At 45.4% G+C, this 22,035-nt stretch overlaps 1 long non-coding RNA gene across 1 annotated transcript in view; it reads left to right on the top strand.

The window, feature by feature from the left end:
- LOC142655593 (uncharacterized) overlaps positions 1–22,035 on the top strand; it is a 42,360-nt gene that overhangs the window by 6,894 nt on the left and 13,431 nt on the right. Inside the window, exon 2 of the long non-coding RNA XR_012849522.1 lies at positions 5,427–5,520. This is a non-coding gene — a long non-coding RNA (uncharacterized LOC142655593). The remainder of the gene's footprint in view (positions 1–5,426; positions 5,521–22,035) is intronic.

Below are 22,035 nucleotides of genomic sequence, written 5' to 3' on the forward strand. Positions count from 1 at the left end.
ATCTACGCCCTCTATTGAAAAGTGTTCCTTCATATTTGCTAGACACAAAAGCACTATTACAAGACTTCATTGATTTCCAGTGGAATAAAGGTGATAGCCTTGCCACTATTGACATGACAAGTCTATACACCAGAATCTGCCCTTTTGCTATCAGATCCTTTTTAGATAGAACAGGGAAAAGTGAGGAAACCATAAATTTTATTTGTGAGTCACTTGACTTTGTGCTCACTCATAATGCTTTTTGCTTTGGAGAGCAATGGTTTGCGCAATGTACTGGTACAGCAATGGGGACCCCAGTTGCTCCTACATATGCAAATTTATTTTTGGCCAGATGGGAAGAAAAATATATATATAATGTTAACAATCCGTACATTAAATATATTAGACACTGGTCAAGATTTATTGACGATGTCATAATAGTGTGGTCGGGGACACAAGAACAGTTTGGTGAATTTGTGGAGTACATTAATATCAATGATGTGAATATGGAATTTACAGCTCAATTTGGAGGTACTACTGTAGAGTTCCTTGATGTTAGAATAACAATAGATAAGAATGGTTTGCATACAAGTGGTTTTCACAAACCCACAGCCACTAATGCCCTCTTACACCATAAAAGTTTTCATCCACCTCATATTAAAAGATCATTACCTTATGGTCAATTTCTTAGGCTAAAAAGATTAATAGTGATCATAACAAATTTTTGGAACAATCTGTGGAATTAATGGACCGATTGAGAGCCAGAGGATATAATGATATATTATTGATATATTATTGTCAGAATCTTTCTCTAGAGCACTTCGGTGCGATCGTAATACATTACTTTTCAAAAGAAGACAGAAAAATAGAAACATAGGATTTGTGTTCTCTTTGCAGTATAGCCCAGTTGCAGATCGCATAAATAGTGCCATTAGGAAACATTAGCACATTATAGAGGCAGATGTGGATTTAGCGGAGAAAGCATGTTATCCCCCTGTGGTCTCATTCAGACGATGCAAAAACCTGAGAGACTAATTAGTTACAGGCCGTTGTCGGCAACTCAAAGTAAAAAAAGTAACTGGCTCAAAGATATAGCCCCAATAGGTAACCACAAATGTGGTGATTGTTCATTTTGTGGACAGATGAAAATAGGGACAAATGTCCAAATGGGTGCAGTCAAACATTATGTTAGCAGCCTGATCACGTGTAATTCGAATTACCTAGTATATGCCGTGTTTTGTCCTTGTCAATTTTTTTATATAGGGAATACTATTCGCCCATTATTTAAACACGTTCGTGAACATATGTATTCCATTGGGATAGGAAAGGGTTCCCCAAAATTGATATCCCATATACGGGAAGTACATGGAGGAAATCCAAAATGTTTATCTTTTGCTGGAATACAACGTGTGTTCGCCCCATGTGAGGGTGGAGACCGACACGTTAAGCTACTTCGCTGTGAAGCAAATTGGATAATAAAGAGGCACTAGGACCCCTGGGTTTGAATGATAGGAATGACCTATCAGCTTTTTAAAAATAAAATAGAACCTTGAAATAGGTATGCTTGACACATTGTACTTAGTTTAATGATCTGATACTTGTAACATGTATGTGTTTCTATAAATATTTGATGTTTTCATTTGTATTACTGTGAGAAGAGGAAGGGCTATGATGAGACAAGGTGTGGTTATTTAAGTGTGTGTGCACTGAATCCCAGTATGCCTTGATAAAGCGTCTGAAGGACGTGAAACAGTTGGCTCTGTTGTTTGTTTAATCCCGTGTTGCCTGCCTCAATCTTGGAATAAAGGGAAACCTTTTGCAAATGGTGAGTGCCGTGCTGTCTTCTTTTCTACATGTTGTCATTTGCTGAAACTAACTTCAACATGCACTGAGCAACGCCAGACAAAGGCTGCCGAACCACAGGTCCCAGCGAGCTGAAACACAGAGTCTGTGACATTGCAAGCTAAGGCAGTGCCAACCATTTTTCATTTCTACATGTTGCTCAAAGTCAGATTGACGTATCAAGTCAGTCTGACTAATATTGAGTTTCTTGACATCCAGATACTGGTGGACCAAGATGGCTATCTACAAACTGATCTCTTCAGGAGGAGAACCTCCGCAAACACTGTGTTGCATGACTCATTGGCACATCCAGGGCCGGGATCAGGGCAGTACTGGCAGTACGGTCGTCAGGGGCCCAGCCGTAAATTTGAAAAAATTGGGGCCCGCTCTCCACTGCTGGAATTCATTTGCTCACAGCAGTGGGGCCCTTATGATTTCACTTTGGTGAAAGGAACAGGTCCCATCACGGAGCCGGGGCCCGTTCTTTACATCAAACTAAAATGATAAGGGCCCGCCCCCTTCTCCTCCACAGTGGCGTGACAGGGTGTGTGGAGGAGACAAGAAGGGGAGACTTCATGAAGGCAGCGGGAGGTTTGAATCCAGTGGAGGCGTCAAGCAGCAACAGCAGCAGAAGAGTTCTGACACAGTAAGTATGTAATGTCTGTCAGACTGCTGCTGCCCGGAGCCTCCTCACATCATATCCCCCCAATAAAAAGCAATGTCTTACCCATGTCTGTAATATATCCTCTCAGCACTGCTTCATAGTCTTGTATCACTAGTAGCAGTTCTTACCTCTTATCTCTTGTGCTGTGTAACTAGAGGGAGAAGACCGGTTTATTGTCACGTTACGCAGCACAGGAGATAAGAGACGTCGTAGAGCTGCTGCTAGTGATACAATACTATGTTTCAGTGTCCAGAGGATATCACACAGACCTGGGTGATACACTTGATTTCTATGGGGGGGGTTAGATGACAATGGGGGCAGGGAGATGTTATTGGGTGGGGAGGGAAATTATGGTATTGTGGGTAGGGGATAATAATGGAGGGTGGATGACACTGAAGGAGACATTATACTAGGGGGATAAATAACGGGGAAAATAGGATATCTGAAGGGAGGGGTAGAGGAAGGAGAGGATACCTCGGGAGGGGGAGAGATCTTAAAGGGAAGAATTTTTTAAAACTTTTTTTTTCAGTTAAACAATTTGTATTTGAGTGATTACACATTGTTTTAATTGTTTTACTTTTTTCACAAGTCAGGAAATATTATAAATTAGATTCTAATTTATAACATTTCCATGTGCTGGGCACTAGAGGGAGCAGTTCCCAAAATTTCAGCATGGTCAATATGGTAAAGCAACCTCAATCATTTATGCTTCAAATTTGGGGTGGACACACTCTCCTCTAGTGTCCTCACACAATCCCCCCTCCCTTCTTCTGGCTAGTGTCAGAAGAAGGAAGGGTTTGAATCTTCAAACCTCCTACACTGTGTGCTGCCATTTTCTGAGCGACTGCACAGTGTAGGAGGATTAGATACAGGGTATCATACGAACATACACGAACATAATACATACATCGCATACACGAACATAATACACATTTCACATACACGAACATAAATTACCTGCCGCCGCCACCTCCGCTGGTCTACGCTCCTATTCCTTGCGCCTGAACATATGGCCGGAAGCCGCAGGCAGAAGTCATCATCTTACTGTCCGGCAGTGGCTTCCGGTCCACATGAAAACGGCACCAGATTTCGCTCTGCGAACGAGCTTCGTTTTGGTCTGTGTGGGAGCGGCGCATGCGCCGTTCCCACACAGATGGTGTACTGTTCTGAGAATGGAACAGCTCTCGTTCGCATTCTCTATGGGGTTGTATGTGCCGTATTCCATCTCTGTATGTGTCGTTAATCGTAAAAATGGCAGCCCCCATAGAGAAGTAAAAGTCAGAAAACATAAAAAAGTAAAACATGAAAACACAATTTAATAACATTTTTGAAATTATTACATTAAAAGCAATATTCTAAAAAAAAAAAAAAATCATGACACCTTCCCTTTAAAGGCTATGTACACCTCTTAAACGTTTTTTGTTTTTTTTAAAAAAAACAGTTTATTAGTGTGTGTTATGAAACTTTGTAAATACTTTTTATTAAGAATTATTTTTATCCTTTGAAATACAGCTGCTTTGTATCCTGTATACAGAGCAGCTGTATCGTGCACTGAGACCTGTATCCATCAGGTCCGGGGGACTGACGGGTTCAGTGTCGGCGGGTCAGGATCCACCTGTTATCGATCAAATCTAAATTATGAACAGAGACACGCAGGACCCAGTGACACTGAACCCATCAGTCCTGTGGACCTGACAGATAAAGGTTTCAGTGCATGATACAGCTGCTCTGTATACAGGATACAAAGCAGCTGTATCTCATAAAGTAAAAATAATTTTTAATAAAAAGTATTTACAAAGTAGCACCAAACAGACTGGTTAACGGTTTGTTTAACAAAAAAAACAACAACAACAACAAAAAACACATTCAAAGGGTTACATAGCCTTCAAACCTGTGGTGGGTAGTGAGATAATACCTAAGGGGGTGAGGAAGATATGATCCATGTAATTTTTGTAATGTAAGCTCATCTTTTATGACCCGGCCTCCCTCCACACACAGCCCAAGCAAATTCTTTTACCTTAACAAAGCCCCTATCACCTACTGTGTGCCACCTGCCCCTCCCTCCCCCCCCCACAAATCTGCCAAGGTGTCTGCTCACTGCCCTCTCACCTACAGAGCCCCTTAATCTGTGTGCCCCATCCTCCCTGCCACTTGGCATCTCCCCCCTTGCTACAGCCTTCTTCCCCTTACAGAGGCCATGTTGCCTCGCACCTCCCTGCCTCAACCACATAGCCACCTATTGTCACTCTTCGCTTACCATAGAGACATTATCCCATGTAGTTATATAGAGGCACGCATTGAAAATTGGACATCTCCCCCACAGAGCCTCAGCAGATAATTCCATCAATAAATGTTTTGTTATCAAATCCCATATCCACTAGATAGACCGTAAAAGCCTGAATGCTAAACTGTGATGGCAGGTAGGGGTCTGGTGGAAAGGTGTCTGAATTCCTTAAAGGGGTATTCAGGTTACAACAAGTTACCCCCTATCCATAGGGTAGGGGGTAACTTGCTGATCGGTGGTTGTCCGACAGCTCGGGGACCCCGAACGCCTCGTTTGAACCCAGCGGCAGGTCGTTCATGCGCACTGCCACTCCATTCATTCTCTATGGGAGCGCCGGAGATAGCCGAGTGCAGTGTTTGACTTTTTCCGGCGCTGCCATAGAGAATGAATGGAGAGGCAGTGCGCATGAGAGACCTGCCGCTCAGTTTAAACGAGGGGTTCGGGACCCCCATTCTCGTAAACGGTGGGGGTCCGAGCTGTCGGACACCTACTGATCAGCAAGTAACCCCTTACCCTACGGATAGGGGGTAACTTGTTGTAACTGGAATACCCATTTAAGAGGTCTGATCTGGGGTCTGAATTTTTTTCTGGTTTGTGGTCTGAAATTATTTAGAGGTCTGGTGTCTGAATTAATTTTGTCGTGTGGTGTCTACACAGATGACGTGTGAGAAGAGAAGGCGAAAAAAAATCATCAAGGTGTGCCGCGGCAGTGGGAGATCTTAGGGACTGCAGCGGCTAGAACTACATCTTGGTGAGTGACTCTGCTGTGTACAGGCAGCAGCTTCAGTGCAATAATTTGTGTTTATGTTGCCCCACTGCAACCAGATTCTCTGCACACAGATTGTTTCCATTTTTACCCCCCATAGAGTTCCCGTTTCTTTCCTGTTCCTCCACAGAGTCCCTGTCAGGTTGTGTCTCCCCCTGGACACCCTCCCATCCATGCCACTTTCTGTTCTCCCAGAAATCCCCTTCTCCTTCCCCTACTGTGCCCTGGCACTTAGTCTCTCCACCTTGCCCCTTGATACTGACCAGCTGTCTCTGCCCTGCCCCTCCAAAGAGACCCTACTAGTTTGCTTTTCACCGCTGCCCTACCTCCCAACACGCCAGTGAGGGGGGGGGGCCCCCAGACTCCTTGGCTGTATGGAGCCCAGAAATTTCTGATAGCGGCCCTGGGCATATCCTGGACATCTTATCAACAACATACCTGTGGGACAGTATTTAAGAGCAAGAAGAATCTGCTCTGATGATCATTCTTTTGAACAACAAGCAATGGACCTGAGGAAGAGGTTTCAAGAACGCGGCTACAGCAACCGACTTATACCAGAGCTAAAAACAGTCAGAGAGGGGGGCGTGGCCAACTGCTGATGTGAGAGGACGTGTGCGGCGGTAGCTCCGGGCCAGCATCCTGCATATTTTCATCCTGAGACTGTCAATCCTGCCAAAATTCCCTACCAACTGCAAAAGAAGGGAAGGAAATCTCCCAAGAGAAGGATGGGTCCGACTAAAACAACAGATGCGGCAGAAAAACTTAAATCTTATGCCCACGTGGTGAACCAAGATGGGGCCGGCGGGAGCTCCTCTATGCCGACATCTGCAAAGGTAACGACTGTTGTAATGGCGGGGGTAGGGAAACGGACAAGTGAGCCCTAATCTACCCGCCACTCTGTCCCTGCCTACTTGCAACGACCCTCCCTAGGCGACGGGGTACAACTGGGCGACGGTCCCTACGCTCAGTAAGTGCACGAGACAAACAGACAAGGGTACACAAAGCTAAGGGAAATGGGGCAGTTGCCCACGGCAACACCGTGAGCAACAAGAGAGGTGAACGAGCCGAGTCAAACCAGGAGTGTACGAGGTACCAAACACAGAGCAGGAGAGTAGTCAGTAAGCCAGGGTCAGTATGGAGCAGGGTCAAATACTTAGGAGCTGTAGCAGGGCCAGGAAACCAACAGAGAAGAATCACAAGCAAAGGAGGAACAGGAAAGGCAGGTATAAATAGACAGAGGGCGGGAGCTAGCTCCGTCTGGCCAGGCTGCGATAGGCTCTCCCACTCCTAAGCCTGCCATCCTGAGTGGTGGAAGATGGAGTCAGTCTCAGAGACATAGACTCAGGTGCAGACTGATTACCTATGGGCGTATACACAGAAGTTGTGCCTGGCAGATCCTTTACAACTGTGGTAGAAGATCCTGTACCTACCGCCTCAGATAAAGAGATAACACTACAAGAGGCACTTGAGAAGCTCTTAACTGCCATTCTAGACACCCGAACATCGCTCACCGCGAAGATTGATGAGGTGAGGGTGGATGTGGGCCTGCTGTGCCAAGACCTTCAAAATCTGAGGGAGCGGGTGACTGAGGCGGGGGGACGAGTATCCTTCCTGGAGGACCGCACTGAGGGCATGCTGGCTGCTATACAAGACCTACACTGAAAGGTGGACTTGTAGCGACAGAAAGCGGATGATCTGGAAAATAGGTCGCGACAAAATAATCTCCGGATTGTGGGATTGCCGGAGAAGGCAGAGGGGCAACGCCCTAGGGAATTTGTGAATAAATGGCTTAGGGAAACCTTCCCTGGTGCCTCATTTTCGATGGCCTTTGTGGTGGAGAGGGTGCATCACGTACCAGCTAAACCTCCCATTCCGGGAGCCCCCCCGAGACCCCTGCTAGCCCGTCTGCTAAACTGTAAGGACCGGGATACAGTTCTCTTGGAGGCCCGCAAGGCTGGAGGGATCCAGTTTGACAATACTTCGGTATCCATTTATCCTGATTTCTCACCTGATCTACAGCGTCCTATGCTCAGATTAAATGACGACTTCGGGACTTGCAGATCCCATATTCAATGGCTTATCCTGCTAGACTCCGGGTTGTGGATGGAGAGTGTGCATTATTCTTCACTGATCCGTCTGAAGCTGATGACTGGCTCACTAAAAACAGACGTTCTCCTTGGATTTTCGTGTTGGGTGACTATAGCTGAAATATGGAACTCATGGATTTCCCGTATTGTTTGCCATATATGTTACTTCTGATGGTTGAAGCCATGTGTGCTGTTGCTACAGAACTGTACATTGTTATTTACTGCAGAAGGTTAAATGGAATCCATAGCACTGGTTACTTAGTAAGGATATTTATATTCCTCACCTTATTATTCCTGTAGTGGAGATGTAATTGGCCAAATATGGGTAAATAATTGGTGACCAGTTATATATATACATCTAGATTTTTCTGTGTAAAAGGTGCTGGCCGGGAGAGGCGTTGCAGTACTCAGATACTCTTGAGTCTTTACGGCAGAAGTTACGCTAGCTGTAGAGACTACCCCCTAGATTCTAGGCTGCGAAAAGTTTGTTCCTGTTGAGCAATGTGTTTAAAAGGCTACTGTAATGGATTTGCCTGACACAACTTCTTTGTCGACGCCCGTGGTTAATCAGCCTGCATCTGTGCCTAGATCTGTTAGAGTGACTCGATCTGCTACCACTCAGGCTGGGAGGCTGAGGAGTGGGAGAACCTATCACAGCCTGGCCAGACGGAGCTAGCTCCCGCCGTCTGTCTATTTATATCCTCATTTCCTGCTCCTCCTCTGCCTGTTATTCTGTCTATTTCCTGGCTCTGCTGCTCCTGCTTGTCTATTGTCCTCTGCTTCAAATTAACCCTGGCTTTACTGGCTACTCTCCTGCTCTGCGTTTGGTACCTCGTACACTCCTGGTTTGACTCGGCTCGTTCACTACTCTTGTTGCTCACGGTGTTGCCGTGGGCAACTGCCCCATTTCCCTTGTCTGTGTACCCTTGTCTGTTGGTCTGTCGTGCACTTATTGAGCGTAGGGACCGTCGCCCAGTTGTACGCCTCGCCTAGGATGGGCCGTGCAAGTAGGCAGGGACTGAGTGGTGGGTAGATTAGGGCTCACCTGTCTGTCTCCCTACCCCGTCATTACATAATCACAGGCCCAAATACCTTTTCTACCCTGGTCCCTGACACACTATGGACCCCCTTGAGGCCCTGGCTCAGCAAATGCAGGGTCTTTCCCTACAGGTCAAAGACCTGGCTCAGAGGTGCAAGCAGCGTGATGCTACCCTGGTAGTGCCCCCCACCTCACCTCTAGAACCCCACCTCAAGTTGCCTGTCCGGTTCTCAGGGGACCGGAAGACTTTTCTCTCCTTCCGGGAGAGTTGTAGGCTCTATTCCCGTTTAAGGCCCCACTCCTCAGGTTCTCAGAACCAGCGAGTGGGTATAATTATGTCCCGGCTCCAGGACGGCCCCCAGGAATGGGCCTTCTCCTTGGCTCCTGACGCCCCTGAACTTTCGTCTGTTGATTTTTTTTTTCCGCTCTTGGGCTCATGTATGACGAGACTGACAAGACTGCCTTTGCCGAGAGTCAGCTGGTGAACTTACGTCAGGGTAAGAGACCCGTTGAGGAGTACTGTTCTGACTTTAGGAAGTGGTGTGTAGCTTCTCGGTGGAATGACCCTGCCCTGAGGTGTCAGTTTAGATTGGGTCTTTGAACGCCCTCAAAGACCTGTTAGTTAGTTATCCCTCTTCGGACTCTCTAGATCAGGTTATGGCTTTAGCGGTACGTCTTGACCGACGTCTCAGGGAACGTCGACTCGAACGTTTTTGTGCCTTTTCCTCTGACTACCCTATGATGGCTCCAGAGGTTCCGTTGCTTCGTTCTTCCACGAAAAACTCGGATGAACCTATGCAACTCGGGGCCTCCGTGTCTCCCCAACAACGTAGAGAAGAATGGTCTCTGCTTCTACTGTGGGGATGACAAGCATCAAGTGAACGACTGTCCTAGGCGTGTGAATAAGCAGCCGGAAAACTTGCATTTGGAGCAGTGTTCTGTGTTGGTGATGCAGGGATTATCGTCCGATTTGGTTTTAGGCCTTCCTTGGTTGCAGATGCATAATCCCACGTTTAACTGGAATACTGGGGATCTTACTAAATGGGGTAATGAATGCATGACTTCCTGTTTTTCTATTAATTTGGTGTCTCTCGCTGAGGAGGTGAACACTCTACCTGAGTTTATTCAGGACTTCGCTGATGTTTTTTCTAAAAAAGCCTCAGAACAATTACCTCCTCATAGAGAGTACGATTGCGCTACTGATTTGGTACCAGGAGCTAAGCTCCCTAAAGGTAGGATATTTAATCTCTCTTGTCCTGAACGTGAAGTCATGAGAGAATATATCCAGGAAAGCCTGGCCATTGGTTACATCTGCCACTCTACTTCTCCGGTAGGTGCTGGCTTCTTCTTCGTAGGTAAGAAGGATGGTGGACTTAGTCCATGCATCGATTACCGGAACTTGAATAAGTTCACTGTAAGGAACCAAAAATCCCCTTCCTTTGATTCCTGATCTCTTTAATCAGTTTCAGGGGGCCCAATGGTTCTCTAAGTTTGATCTTCGGGGGGCTTATAACCTTATCCGAATCAGGGAAGGGGATGAGTGGAAGACTGCGTTTAACACACCTGAAGGTCATTTCGAATACCTCGTCATGCCCTTTGGGTTGTGTAATGCTCCCGCGGTCTTCCAGAGTTTCATAAATGAGGTTTTAAGAGACTACCTGGGGGTATTTCTTGTAGTGTACCTTGATGACATACTTGTGTTTTCCAAGGACTGGTCCTCCCACATTGAGCATATTAGGAAGGTGCTCCAGGTCCTTAGGGAAAATAAACTCTTTGCTAAAACTGAAAAATGTGTGTTTGGGGTGCAGGAGATACCATTTTTGGGTCAAATCCTCACTCCTAACGAATTCCGCATGGACCCTGCCAAGGTTCAGGCTGTGGCGGAATGGGTCCAACCTGCCTCCCTGAAGGCTTTACAGTGCTTCTTGGGGTTCGCTAATTATTACAGGAGATTTATTGCTAACTTCTCGATCATCGCTAAGCCACTTACGGAGCTTACTCGCAAGGGTGCTGATCTCCTCCACTGGCCTCCGGAGGCGGTTCAGGCTTTTGAGGTCCTTAAAGGAACAGTGTCATCACAAATTATTTTTTTATATGTTAAAGATGTTAGTGCTTTATTAAAAACGTTTATATTCATTTGTGTGTTTGTGTTTTACTTTTTCCTATTTTTACACTTTTTCTTCCCTATGGGGGCTGCCATTTTTTGTTCCATTTCTGTGTGTGTCGATTAACGACACATACAGACATGGAATACGGCAGCCACAGTCCCATAGGGACTGCGAACGGCTCCCGTCCCATTGACTTCAGTGTACGGCGTCTGTGTGGGAACTGCACATGCGCCGCTCCCACACAGTCCAATTCGAAATTGGCGCCGTCCGGCGCCATTTTCCTGTGGACCGGAAGTCGCGGCCGGACAGTAATATTACTACTTCCGGTCGCGGCTTCCGGATTTGTGCACTTGGACCAGCGGCAGCAAACGGAGCGGACGGGCCGGAGGGAGCCGCGGCGGCAGGAGCAGGTAAGAGATTTCAATGTATGTTCGTGTTTGTGTGTGTTTACTACTGTATGTAAACCTACTACGCTGTGTGTTAGCTCAAAAAATGGCGACACACAGTGTAGGAGGTTACACCGTTCAAACCCCTCGTTTATCCCGGCACTAGCCAGGATAAAGGAGGGGGGGGATGCTGAGAGCTCACTAGAGCGAGGGCTTTTAACCCAATTTTGCAATGCTGCAATTTTGGGAAATAGCTCCATCTAGTGACCAAAAATGGGTAGTATTATAAATTAGAAATAATTTATAATATTTCCTGACTCGTGAAAAAAATAAAAAAAATTTGAACAATGTTTAATCACCCACACACTAAATGTTTAATTAAAAAAAACACAAACATGTTTTTCTGGCAACACCATGCCTTTAAGAGGTGCTTTGTCTCTGCCCCAGTGCTGATTCAGCCTAACCAAATGGAGCCATTTATCGTGGAGGTTGTCGCCTCCGAGGTGGGAGTGGGTACTGTCTTGTCCCAGGGTACCAGGGGTCTTACCCATCTCCGTCCCTGTGCCTACTTCTCCAGGAAGTTCTCCCCCACTGAGAGTAACTATGACGTTGGAAACCGCAAACTCTTAGCCATTAAATGGGCATTTGAAGAGTGGCGCCACTTCCTGGAGGGGGCTAGGCAGTGGCGGATTATCATTAGGGCGTTTCGGGCGGCCGCCCGGGGCCCAAGGCTCCCATGAACCCCCTCATGCCCAGTGGCGTCGCTAGCACCGGAGGGAGCCCCGGTGCCAGGACCGCACCTGTCAGACGAGGGGAGCTTCGCTTCTACTTAGCAGCCGTGGTCTGTGCTGCTTTAGAAGCTCCCCCTCCAGCCCCCCTTCCCTGCTCTAAACATCTCGCCTCTGCTGCTAGCTGTCGGGACATGGGGGAGGGGAGACTGTCGGCGGGCTCTATGTCGTGCTGTGAGCAGGAGAAGAGCTGCAGTGAAGACATAAAAGGTAAGTGCATGTATGTTTAATGTCCATATTCATGTATGTTTAATGTGCATATTCATGTATGTTTAATGTGTATATTCATGTATGTTTAATGTGTATATTCATGTGTGTTTAATGTCCATATTCATGTGTGTTTAATGTCCATATTCATGTATGTTTAATGTGCATATACATGTATGTTTAATGTGCATATACATGTATGTTTAATGTCCATATTCATGTATGTTTAATGTGCATATACATGTATGTTTAATGTCCATATTCATGTATGTTTAATGTGCATATTCATGTGTTTACAAGGTGTACTTTGTGTATAATGTGCATACTGGTGTGTACTTTGTGTACTGTGCGTACTTTGTGTATAATGTGCGTACTTTGTGTATAATGTGCCTACTTTGTGCATAATGTGTGTACTTTGTGTACTGTGCGTACTTTGTGCATAATGTGTGTACTTTGTGCACTGTGCATACTTTGTGCATAATGTGCATACTTTGTGCATAATGTGCGTACTTTGTGCATAATGTGCGTACTTTGTGTACTGTGCGTACTTTGTGCATTATGTGCTTACTTTGTGCATAATGTGCGTACTTTGTGTATAATGTGCCTACTTTGTGTACTTTGTGCATAATGTGCGTACTTTGTGTATAATGTGCCTACTTTGTGTACTTTGTGCATAATGTGCGTACTTTGTGTACTGTGCGTACGTTGTGCATAATGTGCGTACTTTGTGCATAATGTGCGTACTTTGTGCATAATGTGCGTACTTTGTGCATAATGTGCGTACTTTGTGTACTGTGCGTACTTTGTGCATAATGTGCGTACTTTGTGCATAATGTGCGTACTTTGTGCATAATGTGCGTACTTTGTGCATTATGTGCTTACTTTGTGCATAATGTGCGTACTTTGTGCATAATGTGCGTACTTTGTGTATAATGTGCCTACTTTGTGTACTTTGTGCATAATGTGCGTACTTTGTGTATAATGTGCCTACTTTGTGTACTATGTGCGTACTTTGTGCATAATGTTCGTACTTTGTGTACTGTGAGTACTTTGTGCGTACTTTGTGCATAATGTGCGTACTTTGTGCATAATGTGCGTACTTTGTGCATAATGTGCATACTTTGTGTACTGTGCGTACTTTGTGCATAATGTGCGTACTTTGTGCATAATGTGCGTACTTTGTGTACTGTGCGTACTTTGTGCATTATGTGTTTACTTTGTGCATAATGTGCGTACTTTGTGTATAATGTGCCTACTTTGTGCATAATGTGCGTACTTTGTGTATAATGTGCCTACTTTGTGTACTTTGTGCATACTTTGTGCATAATGTGCATACTTTGTGTACTGTGCGTACTTTGTGCATAATGTGCGTACTTTGTGCATAATGTGCGTACTTTGTGTACTGTGCGTACTTTGTGCATTATGTGTTTACTTTGTGCATAATGTGCGTACTTTGTGTATAATGTGCCTACTTTGTGCATAATGTGCGTACTTTGTGTATAATGTGCCTACTTTGTGTATACTTTGTGCATAATGTGCGTACTTTGTGCATAATGTGCGTACTTTGTGTACTGTGCGTACTTTGTGCATAATGTGCGTACTTTGTGCATAATGTGCGTACTTTGTGCATAATGTGCGTACTTTGTGTACTGTGCGTACTTTGTGCATAATGTGCGTACTTTGTGCATAATGTGCGTACTTTGTGCATTATGTGCTTACTTTGTGCATAATGTGCGTACTTTGTGCATAATGTGCCTACTTTGTGTACTTTGTGCATAATGTGCGTACTTTGTGTATAATGTGCCTACTTTGTGTACTATGTGCGTACTTTGTGCATAATGTTTGTACTTTGTGTACTGTGCGTACTTTGTGCATAATGTGCGTACTTTGTGCATAATGTGCGTACTTTGTGCATAATGTGCATACTTTGTGTACTGTGCGTACTTTGTGCATAATGTGCGTACTTTGTGCATAATGTGCGTACTTTGTGTACTGTGCGTACTTTGTGCATAATGTGCGTACTTTGTCACTTTGTCTGTGATAGAGATTGTGTGTATATATACATACATATGTATAGTGTGTGTATGTGTGTGTGTGTATATATATATATTTCAGCAGAAATTCCGCTACAGAAAAAAAGCACCATTTCCTGTGGTTTTTACTGCAGTAAGTGGTGCGTATTTTGCTGCGTTTTTCTCAGTGTTGGGGGATGGTGACGTCTCCTCTGAAAAAACGCAGCAATTCAGTCACTTTCCGCAGCAGGAATTGACATGCTGCAGTACGAGAAATACGCACCGCAGGACAAAATGTATGGTCGGAAATTTTACGCAGCATCTGGAGGAGGTTTGTTAAATCTCACTCACTTTGCCACTACTGTATTCTGTGTATTTTCCGGCCGGAAAATTCGCAGCAATTCCGTTAAGTGTGTACAAGCCCTAATACAGTAGCAGCAGAGTAGATTAGATGTGAACCATTCTCTTCCACATGCTGCGTAAATAATAAGCGGGAAATAAAAAGCTGCGGTGCGGTTTTTTATTCCGCAGCATGTCAATTCTATTTGCGTAAACGCTGCTCATTTGTTTCAGGTTTTCCCCATTTAACTCAATGGGGAGGTAAAACCCGCAACAGATAGCAGATGTTATGTAAAAACGCAATTTAGAAAAAATAAAAATCTTACACTTGCCCAGAATTCTGTTTCTTCGTCCGGGCCGGCCTCCTGGGATGACGTTTCACCCCAGGGCTGCAGCGACGCTGTGTAGCACTATATACAAGGGGGGGGGGGAGCGCTGTGCGACACTATATACAAGGGGGTGAGCGCTGTGTGGCACTATATAAAAGGGGGAGTGCCGTGTGATACTATCTATAGGGGGCTGTGTGACGCTCTCTACAGGGGGCTGTGTGACGCTCTCTACAGGGGTGTGTGGCTCTATCTACAGGGGTGTGTGTGGCTTTATCTACAGGGGTGTATGGCTCTATCTACAGGGGTGTGTATGGCTTTATCTAGAGGTGTGTGTGTGTGGCTCTATCTACAAGCGGTTGTGTGTGTGTGGCTTTATCTACAGGGGGTGTGTGTGTGGCTTTATCTACAGGGGGGGGGGTGTGTGGCTTTATCTACAGGGGGGTGTGTGTGGCTTTATCTACAGGGGGTGTGTGTGTGGCGCTGTCTACATGGGGGGAGGTGTCCCTGCACAGTTTGATACTGTCAGTATGTAGGGACACATCCCTGTGAAAGGGGAATCGTAACACCCATTTGTTAATGCTTGTGCAAAAAGGTAGTGTTAGCAATAGTTACGGCACGGCAGGGTGGTGGAGAAGGGGGGCCCAAGTTTGGGTAACAGCCCAGGGCCCATGGTCTTCTTAATCCGCCACTGGGGCTAGGCACCAGGTAACGGTCCTTCCCGACCACAAGAATCTGGTTTTCCTAGAATCTGCCCGGAGGCTAAACCCGAGACAAGCTCGATGGGCGTTGTTTTTTACTAGATTCAACTTTGTGGTCACCTATAGGGCTGGGTGTAAAAATATTAAAGCTGATGCACTGTCGCGTAGCTTCATGGCCAACCCTCCTCCTGAGGAGGATCCTGCTTGTGTTTTGCCCCCAGGTATAATCATATCCTCTGTTGATTCTGACTTAGCCTCCGAAATTGCGGCTGATCAAGGTTCAGCTCCCGAGAACCTTCCTGAGAACAAGCTGTTTGTTCCCCTGCAATTCCGGCTAAGGGTACTCAGGGAGAATCATGACTCTGCACTATCTGGCCATCTAGGCATCCTGGGTACCAAACATCTCATTACTAGAACCTATTGGTGGCCTGGGTTCCTTAAAGGCCTACGTCGCCGATTGTGAAACTTGTGCTAGGTCCAAGACTCCCAGGTCCCGACCAGCGGGCTTACTATGTTCTTTGGAAATATATGGAAATGTCAGCTCACCATCCTAGGTGCACGAAGAAGACAGCGATCTCCACGCTGTAGAAACAATACAGAAGGAAAAGGTTCAGCACTCGTTGTGGAATATGAAAAAAAATTTCTTTATTGGTTAAAATAGAAAGCCAGCGGAAGACTGAACAGCAAACAGTGGACAAGAAACATAAAACATACGTTCTCTCTGACGCGTTTCTAGCTCTCAAGAGCCATTACTCATAGATAGGGGAAGGAATGAGAATGTCTGGCTAAAATAGCATCCAAGACTAAAAACACCCACTTTGATCAGGTGTATGCAATTATCACAGAAGTGGATGACATGTGAAACATACAAAATTTTATAAAATGCAACTATAAAATCTCAAGCCAAACATAAAAATACAAAATGTGCAAAATATATAAAATATTAGTAGTTCAGAATAAGATCATTTCTCACATTTAAACCATTGGGGACTATAGTGTTCAACATGAGAATCCAGTAACCCTCACGATTTAAAAGTGCTCTCCTATGATCACCACCTCGCACTGGTCTATTAACTTTTTCAATTCCTGAAAACTCAAAACTACTGGTATCGCCTTGGTGCATAAGACTAAAATGTTTGGATGCATTGGAAGGATTTCTAACTCCAGGATTAGTAGCTCCATTGAGATGTTCTCTAATTCTAACCTTAAGGGAGCGACTAGTGCACCCAACATAAGATAAATTACAAAGAGTACAATTTATTTGGTAAACTACATGCCGTGTGTTGCAATTGATGAATTGTTTAATTTTATGTATAGATCCATCAATGGCTGAGGTAACTTCTTTAGTTTGGTGTGCATAATTGCAACACATACATATATTTGCTCCACAAGGATAAAAACCCTTTGACGACAGCCACGAATTATGTTTGGTTGAAAATTGCGTTAAACTAGGTGAAAGCATAGAACCCAAAGTAGGTGATCTCCGAAAGGAAAATTTACAACCTGGCTCTAATATCTGACGTAAGCCCTCATCTTGAAAGAGGACTGGTAAATATTTGGACACTATAGATCGTATCGTATGATATTCTTTGCTGTACGATGTAACAAACGCAAGAGATGAATTTTTGTTCTTTTTATGTGTATGCTTTCTTTGTAGTAAATCACAACGTTTTCCGTCCTCACCCAAATTAATAGCCCTATCCAGAGTCCATTGAGGATAACCTCGATTTTTTTAAACGATTACAAATTTTATTTGTTTCTTCCTTATACACCTGTTCAGACGAGCAGTTTCTTTTAGCTCGTAAAATTTCTCCAACCGGAACACCCTTGATGGTGTGCTCCGGGTGGCAGGACTTGCCATGCAAAATTGCATTACCAGCAGTAGGCTTGCGATAGGTGCCAGTCTGAACAGTCTCTAGGCTGGAAATACTACTTAGAGTGAGATCCAGGAACGTAATTTTTTGACAATCATAAGCATAGGTGAATGTCAAACCAAATGGATTATTATTTATGTAGTTGATGAAGTCTGGTATGGTCGCCACATCTGAGGACCAGATAATGATCATGTCAACAATGTAACGACCATACCAGACCAGATCAGAAGCAAAAGGATTGCTTTCAGTGAATAGAAAGCACTCCTCCCACCATGCTACATATAAATTGGCAAGCGAAGGGGGAAATTTAGCTCCCATAGCTGCGCCTGTTTTTTGAATATAATAGCAACCATGAAACATGAAATAGTTAGAGGAGAGAAGATACTCAATTGCCATAATAATAACATTTTTGAGATCTAGAGAGTATTTGGAATATCTATCTAAATGGTATAGAACTGCCTTTAAAGCCAAATGATGAGGGATGCATGTATGCAATGCTTCAATGTCACAAGTTATCGATACAAAATGATCCTGCCATTTGATACTTTCTACAGACGATAGCACATGTTTTGTATCCTGGAGAAACCCATAGCAACGTGTAACCAAAGTTTGCAGTAATGTATCTACCCACTCGCTAAGTTTCTCATTCAAGGAACCAATACCTGCCACAATAGGTCTCATAGGGGGCAGGAAGCGATCTGTAATGACGGGGTAGGGAGACAGACAGGTGAGCCCTAATCTACCCGCCACTCAGTCCCGGCCTACCTGCAACGGCCCGTCCTAGGCGACGGCGTACAACTGGGCGACGGTCCCCACGCTCAATAAGTGCACGACAGACAAACAGACAAGGGTACACAAAAGCTAAGGGAAATGGGGCAGTTGCCCACGGCAACACAGTGAGCAACAAGAGTAGTGAACGAGCCGAGTCAAACCAGGAGTGCACGAGGTACAAATCGCAGAGCAGGAGCGTAGTCAGTAAAGCCAGGGTCAAAAATGAAGCAAGGTCAATAATCATAGCAGGAGCAGCAGAGCCAGGAAACAGAAAAGAATCACAGGCAAAGGAGGAGCAGGAAATGCAGGTATAAATAGACAGAGGGCGGGAGCTAGCTGCGTCTGGCCAGGCTGTCATAGGCTCTCCCACTCCTCAGCCTCCCAGCCTTACTGGTAGAAGATCGTGTCACTCTCTCAGACTTAGGAGCAGGTGCAGACTGATTACCCACGGGCGTCGACACAGAAGCTGTGTCTGGCAGATCCTTTACAGTACCCCCCCTTTTAAGAGGGGCCACTGGACCCTTTCTAGGTGGACCTGGCTTATTGGGGAAGCGAAGATGGAACCTCCTGAGCAATACCCCAGCATGAACATCCCGGGTGGGTACCCAAGTCCTCTCCTCAGGCCCGTATCCTCTCCAATGGACCAGGTACTGGAGGGAGCCTTGGACCATCCTGCTGTCCACAATCTTGGCCACCTCGAAATCTACCCCTTCAGGGGTGAGAACAGGGACCGGAGGTTTCCTCGATGGAGCCAAGGACGGGGAGCAGCGTTTAAGGAGGGAGGCATGAAACACGTTGTGTACTCGAAAAGACGGGGGTAACTCCAGTCGGAAGGAGACAGGGTTAAGGACTTCAATGACCTTATACGGCCCTATATATCATGGAGCTAATTTTTTGGACGGGACTTTAAGGTGCAAATTTTTAGAAGAAAGCCACACCAGATCCCCGACCACAAACAAGGGGTTAGTAGAATGTCTATTATCTGCCTGAGTCTTTTGTATGCTCTGGGACGCCTCTAGGTTCTTCTGAACCTGGGCCCAGTCTGTGCACAGTTCCTGATGAACGACATCTACCTCGGGATTGTTGGAACTACCAGGTGTAACGGAGGAGAACCGTGAATTAAACCCAAAATTATAGAAAAAGGGGGAGACCCCTGACGAGTTACTGACCTGGTTATTAAGGGAAAAATCGGCGAGGGGAATGAAGGAGACCCAATCATATTGACAGTCAGAGATAAAACACCTTAAATATTGTTCTAGAGACTGATTAGTCCTCTCAGTTTGGCCATTAGTTTCAGGGTGGAAGGCCGAGGAGAAGGACAGATCAATCTCCAACTTTTTACAGAAGGCTCTCCAAAACAATGAAACAAATTGTACCCCTCTGTCAGAAACAATATTGACAGGAACCCCATGGAGACGCAGGATGTGTTTGACAAACAAGGTAGCTAACGTCTTAGCATTAGGTAGTTTCTTGAGGGGCACAAAGTGGCACATCTTACTGAAACGGTCCACTACAACCCACACCACCGACTTGCCTTGAGATGGAGAAAAATCGGTGATAAAATCCATGGAGATATGAGTCCAAGGTCTCTCGGGAATGGGCAAAGAACATAGTAAGCCCACTGGTCGGGACCTGGGAGTCTTGGACCTAGCACAAATTTCACAAGCGGCGACGTAGGCCTTAACGTCTTTAAGCAACCCAGGCCACCAATAGTTTCTGGCAATGAGATGCTTGGTACCCAGGATGCCTGGATGGCCAGATAGTGCAGAGTCATGATTTTCCCTGAGTACCCTTAGCCGGAATTGCAGGGGAACAAACAGCTTGTTCTCAGGAAGGTTCCCGGGAGCTGAACCTTGATCAGCCGCAATTTCGGAGACCAAGTCAGAATCAACAGAGCAAATGATTATACCTGGAGGCAAAACACATGCAGGATCTTCCTCCGAAGGAGGACTGGCCATGAAGCTACGTGACAGTGCATCAGCATTAATATTTTTAGACCCAGCCCTATAGGTGACCAAAAAGTTGAATCTAGTAAAAAACAACGCCCATCGAGCTTGTCTCGGGTTTAGCCTCCTTGCAGATTCTAAGAAAACCAGATTCTTGTGGTCGGTAAGGACCGTTACCTGGTGCCTAGCCCCCTCCAGGAAGTGGCGCCACTCTTCAAATGCCCATTTAATGGCTAAGAGTTTGCGGTTGCCAATATCATAGTTACTCTCAGTGGGCGAGAACTTCCTGGAGAAGTAGGCACAGGGACGGAGATGGGTGAGGGACCTGGTACCCTGGGACAAGACAGCACCCACTCCCACCTCGGCGCCTGTGATTATGTAATGATGGGGTAGGGAGACAGACAGGTGAGCCCTAATCTACCCGCCACTCAGTCCCTGCCTACCTAGGCGACGGCGTACAACTGGGCGATGGTCCCTACGCTCAATATGTGCCCAACAGACAAGGGAACACAAGCTAAGGGAAAAGGGGCAGTTGCCCATGACAATACCGTGAGCAACAAGAGTAGTGAACGAGCCGAGTCAAACCAGGAGTCTACGAGGTACCAAATGCAGAGCAGGAGCGTAGTCAGTAAAGCCAGGGTCAAAAATGAAGCAAGGTCAATAATCATAGCAGGAGCAGCAGAGCCAGGAAACAGAAACGAATCACAGGCAAAGGAGGAGCATGAAATGCAGGTATAAATAGACAGAGGGCGGGAGCTAGCTCCGTCTGGCCAGGCCGTGATAGGCTCTCCCACTCCTCAGCCTCCCAGCCTGACTGGTAGAAGATCGTGTCACTCTCTCAGACTTAGGAGCAGGTGCAGACTGATTACCCACGGGCGTCGACACAGAAGCTGTGTCTGGCAGATCCTTTACACGATCCTTATGGATTTTAGGCAAAGAGTGAAAAATAGGAATAACCGGTTCATTCCTTCTGATCTATGGCTCCCAAATTCAGAGCCTCTTGTAAAAAATGTACAGGCGTTCAGAAAAAATATCAGTTGGATTAATGCTTGATCTGTCATATGTGTTATTATCCGATAATAATTCCTCGTTCAATTTAATATAGAGTGCAGTGTCCAGGACCACAACCGCCCCTCCCTTATCAGCTGTTCTAATAGTTATATCACTATTATTTCTGAAGGAAAAAATAGCTTTGTGTTCCCTCTTGGATAAGTTATCAATAGATTTAATATCTACCATGGTGTGTAATTCAACTAAATCTCTTTGAACCAATTCCTGAAACCTATCCAAAACTGGAGTTTTGAGATGAATGGGATAAAAAGAGGGATTGTGGACAGAAAAATTAGTGGCTCTGGACACATATATATACAATTTTGTATGTTTCACATGTCATCCACTTCTGTGATAATTGCATACACCTGATCGAAGTGGGTGTTTTTTGTCTTGGCTGCTATTTTAGCCAGACATTCTCATTCCTTCCCCTATCTATGAGTAATGGCTCTTGAGAGCTAGAAACGCGTCAGAGGGAACGTATGTTTTATGTTTCTTGTCCACTGTTTGCTGTTCAGTCTTCCGCTGGCTTTCTATTTTAACCAATAAAGAAGATTTTTTTCATATTCCACGAGTGCTGAAACTTTTCCTTCTGGATTGTTACTATGTTCTTTGCCCATTCCCCAGAGACCTTGGACCCATATCTCCATCGATTTTATCACCGATCTGCCTCCATCCCAAGGCAAGTCGGTGGTGTGGGTTGTAGTAGACCGCTTCAGTAAGATGTCCCACTTTGTACCCCTCAAGAAACTACCCAATGCCAAGACCTTAGCTACCTTGTTTGTCAAACACATCCTGCGTCTGCATGGGGTTGCTGTCAATATTGTTTCTGACAGAGGGGTACAATTTGTTTCATTGTTTTGGAG

Source organism: Rhinoderma darwinii, chromosome 6 (assembly GCF_050947455.1).
Source record: "Rhinoderma darwinii isolate aRhiDar2 chromosome 6, aRhiDar2.hap1, whole genome shotgun sequence".
Lineage (NCBI taxonomy): Eukaryota > Metazoa > Chordata > Amphibia > Anura > Rhinodermatidae > Rhinoderma > Rhinoderma darwinii.